Here is a 12,089-nt window from a genome sequence, read left to right as displayed (position 1 = left end):
GAGGAACAGAGAGGGGAAGCATTTATCTGTCAGCTTTTGATTTCTGTTATCAAAGTTGTCCACCAGGCATTAATTCACTGGTGTTCCTATGTTGAGCATGCATCTTGCTTGGTTCCAGCAGGAATCCTATGTTGCATAGTCAAGAAGCCCTGAGGCAAAAGTAAGGAGACAAGGGTGCATATCTGAGGCAAGGCTCTTACCAGTTATACCTGTGCTAAGCCAGTAAGTGCCTGAGATAAATTAGTTGCTGTAGCAGTGGCTAGAATAAGAATGTAATACCAAGAGTAGGTGAAGTCGTGCTAAAGAGATATCTAACACATTGGGCTAGAAGGATGTGATGCCTGGTCATTTCCACAATGGAGGTGGTTTGAAGAGACTGTGGGAAAGATCTGGCTTTGGTGTGGTTCATCTTAAGTTGCAACATGGATGACATGCATAGTGAGTTATTCAAGGTGGAATGGCACAGGAATTGTAAAATACGGTATACTGATGCTGGTCTGTTGAGTTCCAGTAGAATATACCCTTGTGGATTAGTGTGGTTCCTCTAAGGAAATGGACATCCCTGCTCTGCAGTGATCACCAACTGAAGGAAACATATCTCAAGCTCTGAGAGGGGGCTTTGAAGGCACTCTGCATTAACTTGTGTTTAGAGAGTAGCACTTCTACTCCCACCTCCTACCCTGAAACTGTGGAAACACAGCATGGCAAAAGCTCTCTCCCAAGAAAATCTCCTGTCTCCTCCTAAATTCTCCGTATTTTCATAGTCCTACAGTAACTGAGGGGCTTTAAGGGGTGCTAAGCACTTTCACAGTTATTTCCTTTGTTAGATTCTGCATCGGATGATCAAGAACCTCAGTGGAATTACACTCCTTTCACGTTTGGAAACCTCTCAGGACTTCATTTTTATCCCTTCATGAGAGTCTGGTCATTATAACTCACGTAGGCTTGCATGCCCCCACTTCACTCTAATTCACATCTTTGATTGTTTCCTTCAGAAAATTTACCATAGCCTGTAGTTATCTTATTTGCTTACTTTCTCATTTATTGCCTCTAGAATGTTAACTTTATGAGGGCACAGATCCCATTTTTCTCATTCACTGTTGTATCCCAGGGCTAGCACAGCCCCTGGAATGTGGTGGGTACCCCCACAATACTTGTTGACAGAATGAATGAATTCACTAATTATTTATTCAGGGTCCCGTATTTGCAATTGGTTGATGTGAAAATCAAATGGGATTTTTGTGAAAATGCTTTGTAAACTCTAAAGTTTTATACATCTTAGCATCAAATGAAGTAGATGTGATTATTTCCCCCTTTCACAGTTGAGAAAATGGTGCCAAAGAGTGTAAATGGTTGGTCAGGTCTCCACAGGCAGCAAATTGGTTGAAATCAGATTGCAGCCCAGGCTGGCTGTGATTGTGAAGAACATAGACAAGAAATTTATAAACCCATTTTTTTTTACCTCCCACATTTTGTAATGGGGAAAACCAGAAGAGAGGAGCTTGATTTCAGTATCCAGGTGACATATGGAACCAGGAGAGGCTAGGAAGGACGCTTGGCCTTGGGCTCTGTTTCAGGGTCATCAGCCTATTTGGTAACATAGCAGTCCCCACTTATCGGTAGTTTCACTTTCAGCCTTTTCAATTACCCGTCGTCAATCACAGTATGAAAATATGAAATGGAAAATTCCAGAAATAAACAGTTCATACATTTCCACTTGCTGCTGTTCTCAGTAGTGTGATTAAGCCTTGTGCCATCCCACTTTATTCTGCCTGGAATGTGAATCATCCTTTAGTCAAGCGTATCCATGCCTTATATGCTACCTGCCCGTTAGTCACTTAATAACCGCCTCAGTTATGAGATCCACTGTCCCAGTGCTTATGTTCAAGTAACCTTCATTTGGCTTAATAACGATCTCAACGCATGAGAGTAGTGATGCTGGCATATTGTTCTATTTGTTCTATTTTATTATTAGTTATTGTTAATCTTTTACTGTACCTAATTTATAAATTACAATTTATCACAAGTGTGTATTTATGGGAAGAACACAGTATATATAGAGTTTGATATTATCCACGGTTTCAGCATTCATTGGGGGTCTTGGAACATATACCCCGTGGATTAGGGGCACTACTGTGCTAATAATTGTAATTAATACTTACTGAATGCTTTCTGTGTATCGGCACTATATGTGACCCTCTTATCTTTGTAGCTTTGTGAGGTACTATTATATATATATGAGGAAACTGAATCACAGAAAGATGAAGACTCTCACTGAAGTCCCCATGGCTGTGTGGTGGGCCTGGGTTTGAAATTCAGAGTCAGGGCTCCTGACCACTATGCTGTAATGCACAGGCCTTATATGGCATTCGACGTGATTATAGTTTAGGCACTGACACTCATCTGCTATATGACTTACCCCAAAGCTCAGTATCCTCAAATGGTGGTGAGAAGAAGTGCAGTCAAAAGATTGTTAAGTTTCCTTAGATAACGCCTGGGGAGAATTTAACACGTCCTTGTCGATAGTCAATACTCAAAAATGTCATCTGTTCGCCTCTCCCTCCTCCTCACCTTTAACCAAATAACTAAAATATAGTGAGTGCTCTTAACAGTGATGATTTATTAAAAGGAACAACCTCTCTCCCCTTCTTCCCGTATTCCTTGTAGTCTTCATCCACAGGCTTCCCATTTTCATCCATCTTCCTAGTTAAGGAGCGCCAGACAGTCACATCTTGGAAGACAGGAACTCCAGGAAGGAATGATGATCTTAGAGAAAGATGATCCTTAAAATAACTCTTCATCTGAGAAAAAGACAAAAAAATTATGGCCGAGACCTGCTGTTTGGGGGACCCGGGTCCACAGAATACAATATAGAAGGAACGGTTCCCAGTTTGGCAAATCACACCTGCAAAGAGCCAGCCAGGCCCTAAGCACCTGGGTGTTGCAGGTGGATTGGCCAAATAATCTGTTCTGAACACAAAGGGTTTTTCTTTAAAGCATACGCTGATTCTGTTGTGTTTAGTGCAACTTAATTTAGCATCAAAACTGAATTATGGTAGCTTTTTATTATACTTTTTTTTTTCAATTAATGGCTACTGAAAACAAATAAATTTTCATGTGAGGCCCCTGAGATGTTTTCACAGAAAAGAGGTTCTTATAAGTCAACATGGCAATGTACATCACAAACTTAAAATGAATATACTCTTTAGTCGTCAATTTTACATCTTAGAATTTGTCCCAAGGAAGTTAATAAGTTTACATACACCAATTTAGTATTTGTTAGACTCATATTCATAATATCAAAATAAGAGATATCTTAAATGTGTATCAATGGAGGTTGCTAAGTATATGAACATAGATGATAAACTATAGGCTATCAAAGATGGTGGGATAGAAGCATTGGTATTAACATTAAAAGTTGTTTGGTAGCTATTTTTAAGTGAAATAAAAAATAAAAATAGACACAAAATTATCTCATTTTTGTATAAATATTATATATTTGTGTGTGCATTTAAAATATGCACCGAAGTGTTAGACAAACATTGTTTTGGGATGGGGGATTATGTGTGACTTTTATCATTTTGCTTAAATAAATAGTCTGATTTTTCTCCAGTATGTGCTGGGTTAGGGAATTATTTTAAAGGTCTGGAAACCACCAGCCTGTGATGGATGCATCTTTTTCTTGGGAAGGGTGGGTGAAGACGGAGACAGGTAGTTTTCTCTCCTACTCATTTCTGAGAAGTCCCATTGAAGCCAAGGGCACAACCTACCTAGACCGGACAGTGTTTGGGAAAGCAGGGAGGGCCTGGTGTTTCAACCCATCCTTACTGTGCAGCACACACATGGCCACACCCATTGCTGACACAGGTCTCTCCTGGGTCACAGTCCCAGTCACCGCTGCAGAGCTCAATGCAGATACCTACGGAAGAACAGACGGGCTGAAAACCACCCTACTTTTGGCACAGGTGCTGGGGAGAACAGCCCTTGATTGAGAAGTCGATGCCACATTTTTCTTTTCATTTAATATGCAATGTAATTTATTACTTGCAGAATAATACTAACATCTTATATATTCTAGTTAAAAGCAATGCATTCACATAACCTCAAAAAAGTAAGGCCCACTTTAGAGATGGGGAAAATCGTGTCTGTGGAGGGGAAGTGCAAAGAAGCCCACTTAAATAGCTTCACTTTCCACACGGCAGGGAATTGAGTGGAAAAGAGACTCACATTTACCAAGTGCCATTGCAGGTCCCTTGCAGTCACCCCATGCAGTGAGCCTTAATAGGCCCACTTTACAGGTGTGGCAGCTGGGGCTCACAGCGGTGACTTCCTAACCAGTGGGTACAGAGGTGAGATTCAACTCAGATTGGCCTGGCCCCTTGGTCTGAGCACCTTCTGCTGTCCCTCGTGGTGAAGCTCATCCTGACATAAGTGCAGACCTCTACATTTCAAGGAGCCATTCCTGACCTGAGTGGAGGCTCCTAAGCTCCCAGAACCTCAAGCTCTTTGAGGACCAATGAAGTAGGTTCAAAGAGTTGGTTAAGATCGCACAGGCTTCGAGGAAAACACACAGAACTCCGGATGGATATGTACTGTACTTTGATAGGCTCCTCAGCTGTTATCAGGAATTTCTTTACCTGATTATGTCTCTGGACCTTTCTGGGACTTTTCTCATCTGTAAAAAGGGGCCCCAGGGTTCAGCAGGGGTAATGAGTTTTATTCTCCATTGTCAACTTCAGTCAATAGAAGTGGCTTTCTGATGCTGTGGTGAGAAGGCTCAGACACCTTCTCCAGGCTGAAAGAGAAAGAGTGCTAGGACTGATGAGCAGTATCTGAGGGCTGCAAGAAGGGGGCCTGGTGGGATATCTTCCATGTAGTTATAGACCTCAGGGAAAATCAATACCATCCCCCCATGCTTCCTGTAGCCTTTTTTAAAATTTGTGGTGAGAAGGCTGAAGACCCCTCTTCCCCACTCACAGCAGCGTGACTTATTAAGTCAAGAATATATACTTATTAAGTATATATATGTTGAGTTCTTACTATGTATAAAACAGAGGAAATTATTCAGCAAATACAAAGATGTAAAACAAACAGCTTAGAGTCTATGGTTAAGACATATTCAAAGTACTAAAAACAAAGCATCATGTGACAAATGTCCTGAGAGAGGCATAGCTGAAGAATTAAAGCATCTCAGCTGGGCGTGGTTGCTCATGCCTGTAACCCCAGCACTTTGGAAGGCTGCAGTGGGAGGATCACTTTAGTCCAGAGATTTGAGACCAGCTTGGGTAATACAGTGAGACCCAGTCTCTACAATTTTTTTTTTTAATCAGCCAGGCTTAGTGGCACATACATGTGGTCCCAGCTACTTGAGGGGCTGAGATAGAGGATCCCTTGAGCCCAGGAGGTTGAGGCTGCAGTGAGTCATGATCATGCCACTGCACTCTGGTCTGAGCAACAAAGCAAGATCCTGCCTTAAAAAAGAAAAAAAGAAAAAAAAAAAGACTCAGAGAAGATGACATTACTTCCAATTAGATTAATTAGAAAAGGTGAGTTTTGAAGTGCAGGAATGTTTTAAAGACAGAACTGAGGGGCATGGGTGGAGTGTTGTGAGAAGAAAGAAGGATCACTAGCAAAAGTTCACGAGGGAAACCGCAACAGGGCCAGGATTAGGGTGAGGCAAGTGAGGTGCCTAGGGCACTCGATTCCAGGAGGCCGTTGCACAACCCTGACGGTGAGCACCCGTTTAATGTTTGCACCCTGGGTACCTCATCCACCTCACTCTTCACCCTGACATACAAGGAACACAGGCAGAATGGTAAATGGAGGGCTGGGTGAGTGTTAGGGAACAGCTGGAAATGAAGCAGGAAAAGGAAGCAGAGGACAAAGGTACAGGGCCAGGAAGATCTCGAGGGCCTCAGGACTTGGATTTCATTTGCTAGATCAAGAGAGGGATGTGACTGCTGTTCAATTAGGAAGATTATTCTGGTGTGAGAACCTAGAGTGGAATAGAATTCAACAAGCAGAAAGACAGGGGCAGGGACAGCCGTCAGGAAGCTCCTGGGATGGCCCAGACAGAGGTCATCGGGGTTGGAAACACTGAGTAACAATGGGAGGTGGCCAGGGAAGGAAAGAACATATGTAAGAGACACTTTCAGAGAATAAACAATATTTGGCAACCAGTTTAATGTCGGGGCAAGGAAAGCAAAGAAGAGAGGAAAGTAATAACCGAACCCAATAATGTTTAGAGAGAAGAGTAAAATACCATGAAAGATAATGCAGGGGAAAAGAAAGTTTGAGGACCAAGGTGGTGGCCAGCAGTGCCAGACACTGCAGAGGTGAAAGACTTGACATCTGAGGAGTCATGAGATTTGTCCACAGGATCTGGGGGGACATTTCCGGATAGTGATGGGGCAGGGGTGGAGGGATCAAGGAATGACTTACGGGGAAGTGGGGGCAGAGAACTAAGATTACTCCATTGAGAATGTTGGTGAAAAGAAAAGAGATTGAGATGATTAATGTTTAACATGATTCAGAAAATATTTTCTCTAGGTGATCCAGTTTATTTGTAGCAAGAGAGAAAGAAACTGATGGAAAGGGAGTTGGTGGGAGTCAGAGGGTGGCTGATGAGGGGGTGAGGGGAGAGGTGCAGAGAGTCCAAACGGAGCAGTGACCCAGGGGAAGGACTGGGGGAAAGTGGAGGTGGCAGAAAAGAGATTCTGTTCTGGGGAGCAGAGTAGCGGCAGTGGGGGGGTCCGTGCAATGGCCCTTTAAGATCTTTTCTTCACTCTTTTCTTCCCCTCCCCTCCCCAGCACCCACCGGTCCCTGATGTGCTACTTTCTAGCCCCCCTCATTCAAGGAAAACTGAACAGCGCTGTCTTCTGCCTGGACTCACCAAAAACCTCCCTCGATCTCAGTGCAGCCTGAAGCTCTTGTACCTCTAGGCTGAAGATGATAAGGATCACAAGGAGGAGGAAGGCTGCCACGTTCATGTTGCTGTTGGAAGGCCTTGGAAAAACACAGCAGGGCTGAGAGCAGCTGAAATTTATACCTTTCACCTGCTGAGCTGGAATGCAAGGCCAGGGGTGGGACTAGGGACTGCAGAAGCCTAAGCCCTGCCCAGAAACTGACATGTCTGGAGAGCACTCACCCATCCTGTGTACCCTGGCTCCTACCACGTTACCTAAGCAAGGTTCTGAGCCAAGGGAGCACCCTCCTCTGACAGACAAATAAGACTCCTACACCAGGTTGGGTGCAGTGGTTCACGTCTGTAATCCCAGCATTTTGAGAGGCCAAGGCAGGAGGATCACTTGACCCCAGGAGTTCAAGACCAGCCTGGGCAACAAGAGCAAGACCCTGTCTCTGCAAAATAAAATTTAAAAAAATTTAAATAATGAAAAAGACTCTTAAATCAAAAAAGCTGTGAGTGACTGAGAAAAAGGGGTGGGGGTGGGGAGGGTGGAAGGATGAGTATTAACTTTTATTATGTCATTCATTTTCAACATAAGTATTGAATGTCTGCTCTGGGCCAGGCGTGGGCTAGGCGTGAGAGAATTCTAAAGAGAAATTACAATCTAGGAGCTAGGTGCCAGGTAGCAAGAGTGCAGTCTGCTCTTTCCCTTCTTCTCCCAGCCCACCGCACGTGCTCACCTCCCACCTACAGCTTCCAGGCCTAGCACCTCTAGAAATGAGGGCAGGGAGAAATGGTACAGAGCAGGCAGGCCTGCTCCCTTATCACCTGCTAGTGGTGGAGACGTGCCCTGAGCCTCCCTCTGCCTTGGTCTCATTCTCTCTCCTGCTGGGCTCCTATAGGTCTTTGTCTATAGGAGCTATGTGATTTTCTTGGGCTAAAGCTCTGCTTTATCTCATCCAACTTCATTTCTGAGAACCCACACTTCTGTTACGCATGTTAAACTCCTAGGATGTCTCTCATCCTGTAGGTCTGGGGTGAGAGTGGGGGTGGGACCAGAGTGAGGAGTGAAGTTTCATTTCCTCCTCCTCCTAGCACTCCGAATCGAGATGAATGATTTTCTTAAACACACACTCCACTTGTTTTGTTTTGTTTTGTTTTGGTGGAGGAGCCTAAGGGGGAGGGAGACATATGCCCTCTTCCCTCCCCAGTGACAAGGATGGGGAGAGACATGTATAACTTTTGGCTAGGTGCCCTGTGTCCCACAAGATACGTTATATAATGTGAAATAAGGAGGATACCTGGGCTGGTTGAGGGTAGGGAGACAAATTTGCAACTTTGGGAAAGGCCCTTGGGCCACTTTCTAAAGTTGACTTCACTTTAGAAAGTAGAGTACTCGATGTTTCACTTCTGGTTCCTAATTCAGGGGCTACAGGGAGAGACCCACTCTGTTTTACTTCATATATCACAGTTCCTGAAATGCTACTAGTTAGAGGTCCTTTGGGCAAACAAAGGACCTTTTGATCTTTTCTGCAAGTCCTTATTTAACAAGACCCAGCCTAAATATCACCTCCAAAACATTCCTCAACCCCTACTTCTAGGACAGTGACATTCTTTTAGTACTTATCTTGTCATAGAACTTATCAGACTATATTGCAATTAATTATTACTGTCATTTTCCATTTCACTCCTGTATCTTGATGGCTAGGATGGGGTCTTATTTATCTTTCATCCTCAGTGCTCAATAATGGGATTTATTATCCTCAATAATGTGTGTTTTGAGGAGGATGAGCAGCATTCAGAGAGCTATTGTCATTAGAAAGACACCTCACATACTTTCCGGTACAGATAGGCATGGTTATTGCCATGGGACAGTTGAGGAGAATAAGCCACAGAGAGTTTTAGTAGCCCCAAATAATAGTTAAATGGCAGAACCACGATCAAACTCCAAAGACAGTGGTCTTAACACATTACTGTCAGGCTACATCCAAATTCTTAGAAAATAATTTGGACTTACCTCTGGCTACAGATACATGAGCTTTTGAGGTCACAGAATTCTGCTTTATCTCATGTGGCATTGGCAATCATGATTTCATTAGCATGAAAAAAAACTGCTTTGAGCTAAGCAACTCACTGTAGAGGCTTCTGAGTGCTCGATTAGATTAAAAGTAGGTATCATCCACCCAACACTGTTACTTTGGCTTTAAGTGAGCCAAAGCCCGTGGCCCTTATTGCTGGCTATTTACTAAGGCTGTTTCAAGGTTGTGAAAATAAGCCTGATTTAAGTATAGGACAGTGACTGAGAGTGAAGACCCCAGAGAATGACATATCTGGTTTGCATCTGGCTCCACTACTTGCTAGCTGTGTGACCTTGGGAAAATTAACTTCCCATTCTGAGCCTCACTTCTCTTTTTTGTAAAGTGGGGATCATAATTCCTACTTCAATGTTGGACAGAACAAATTACCATATATGTACACATCCATACCCCTGGCACGGAGCCCTTAGCACTAACAGCTACTATTCTTATGAATTTCTATGAAAGGGGATGCACGTCTTTCTATTCCCTAGAGCAGGGCTCCTATAGACAGCTCATGCAAAAGTGTATCATTTCGTTAAGGAAATATTTCAAGATAAAGACAATCAGAACCTGTCCCTATTTTATTCTGCTGGATATTGGAAACTGAACCATGAAGAGACTCTAAGGCCGAAGCTGGTATTACTGTGACTTCCATAACTCTATGAGGGCTCATGATTCCCATATGGAGGTCAGGAAGTTTAGTATGTGACCAATTATGCCTAAAGAATCATTAGCCAGGGGAAGGTCAATAAAATCACAATCTTATATAATTTCCTCACCAGGTGACAAAGAGCATAGCAATTGTCTGCAGGGGACTGTCACCACCTGAAGGGCTCCTACTCCCAATGAGAGCCTTTACAACATAAGAGGGTCATTATCAGCAATGACTTGTGAGGACTCAACTGTTCCAAATATCAGCTCCGCTGCTCCCAATGCTCTGAAACTAGAGCGTGAGACCAAGGCCTGGGTTTCTGGAAGGGGCCTGCCACAGACAGCTAAACACTACGATAAGCAAGTGTCCTTCCACCTACACCCCTTCATCTTGCACCAGATCTAGATAGTGTGGCAGGTAAGCCTAAGAATCTGAGCTCAGGCACCAGATCACTTGGACTCAGATCCTGACTTCAACTTAGTAGCTGCATGACCCGGGACAAGTTGTCTAACCCCAACATCATGTTGCTGGGTGACATTTCCTTAGATGACAACATAGATGGGCAGAGATGGGCTAAGATTTATGTCTTCCCTCCCAGCATGTACATCCTGTGTCATGACATGGGTATTTGGAAGCTTAAGCCCCAATAGGAAGCTGACCTTTCTGGATTCTATAGACCTGTGCTTAGCATTAAGTGTTTTCAAACAAGCTCTCTAAGCCAAGGGAAATAGCTTCTTCCTCTTAATAATTCAGACTACTAAAAAATGGTGGCCACTTTGAATGACAGAGAAATGGAGAAGGGAGCAAGGAACTAGCATATACTGGGCAAGTCTATGTGCCAGATTTTAGCCCCTCCCCCCATCTAATCTCTCCACCTCCTTTTAAAGGTCAAAAACATTATCAGAGGTTGTCTTCATTTCACACATGGAGAGACGGTAGCTTGGCCAGGGTTATACAATTTAATTCCCCAAGTCTTTCTGACTTCAAATTCCAAGCTCTCTCCCTCACAAGACACTGTTTATGACTTTTCTTTACACACCCCCATTTACCAGATTTTAGATCCAGATACGAACGTTCCAGGCCTCAGGTCTTGGCCTAGGAGCAAGGACTGGCATTCTCTCTTCTTCCCCCAGTCTTCACAGAATTCCTCATTCAGTCACGCTATCTGAAATGTTAACAAGTGGAGCCTTCCCAGGGTAAAAAGCCTCCTGCCGTGTTCAGATGTGTGGGGGAAATCCCATATTTGATTATAATAACATTTGACTTCCTCCTTCCAACTTGAAAAAATCTCGAACTTCTTGTATTACAGGTTCTCAGAAGGGTTGATCCGTCTTTTGTAACTAAGTTTTTATTTCTCCTTTTGCAAAAGCTGCAGTAAATACCAGCTCTGCTGCTCCGTAGGCTCTGAATGTTCAGAATGACATTCGCCTTACGAGGATGACTCTGTAGAATGCTTGACCACTAAGTTTGGTAAATAGCTGGTCAGTCTTTTTCACTTTAGCCACCGTTGGGGAGGCAAGCCTCTGTGTGAGTGGCGGAGGCTGCTGGCTCTTTACCAGACTCATTGCTTCTTTCCGAGGACACAGTAGCTTTCGCTTCCTAGCTTCCTTTGCCATTGGTTTGCTACGGCCATGCAATGGAGTTCTAGCTAATGGAATATAAGCAGAAGTGATGCACTTCACGTCCAGGGTGAGGTCCCTAACTCCCTTGCTCCCCATGCACGACCTTCCGCTCTCTTCTTCCTACCGCTAGCATGAAGCATAAGTTCTCTTGGAAGCTACGTGTGGAAGCTGGTGAAGACTCCAAGATGGAAGGAGCCTGGTCCCGGAATCACCACTTGAAGGAAACCTGCTTGCTGTTCAAGTACACTCGTTTTGGATTTCACACAGGGAGGGATAACCAGTTACACCAGTAAGATCTGGGTTTGCGACCCCTTAGCTGACTAACAGAACAACTGACCCTCTTATGATCCCCTAGCTGACTGACAGATTCACAATAATGATTGTTGTTTTTAAGTCACTGAGCTTTGGGACAACTTACTTTTGTTGCAGCAGCTAATTAAGACAATGCAAATTCTCATTAGTTGGATCACATTGACAAGTCACTCTAACCTCTTTCTTCTACCAACACCACCACTACCACCACTGCTGCCGCCTGCCACTGTACTCCTAAAGAGAGTGGCTACTTTTGTGGATCCTTCATTTCTTGAAGTCACTATGTGGAAAGCAACTCCATGTTGGATGTTAACGTGCCGTGTTGACTTCAGGTTAACCTCTGCTCCGGGAAGGCCATTAAGATTTCCAGTCTGTCTATTGTTCCTTGTGTAAGAGCACATGCTTACTGTAAATCAGGCCCTTGGGTCAAAGCAACTTTGATGTTATCATACTTTAAATTGTCCTGAACATCACTTCTGAATCACATATGCCCTTTCCCTGTGGTATATAAACCCTG

General features: G+C 43.8%; 1 long non-coding RNA gene across 1 annotated transcript; it reads right to left on the bottom strand.

Moving 5' to 3' along the window:
* Positions 1–2,600: 2,600 nt before the first annotated feature.
* Positions 2,601–7,171, bottom strand: LOC101029149 (uncharacterized). The gene is made up of 3 exons (XR_745011.3): positions 6,894–7,171; positions 3,771–3,919; positions 2,601–2,801 (listed from the first exon to the last, which is right to left on the bottom strand). It is a non-coding gene; the product is annotated as an uncharacterized LOC101029149 (long non-coding RNA).
* Between the last annotated feature and the right edge of the window lie 4,918 nt (positions 7,172–12,089).

This window comes from Saimiri boliviensis, chromosome 17 (genome assembly GCF_048565385.1).
Source record: "Saimiri boliviensis isolate mSaiBol1 chromosome 17, mSaiBol1.pri, whole genome shotgun sequence".
NCBI lineage: Eukaryota > Metazoa > Chordata > Mammalia > Primates > Cebidae > Saimiri > Saimiri boliviensis.
Note: the sequence above shows the minus strand (reverse complement) of the source record. Positions and strands in the feature narration are given on the sequence as shown.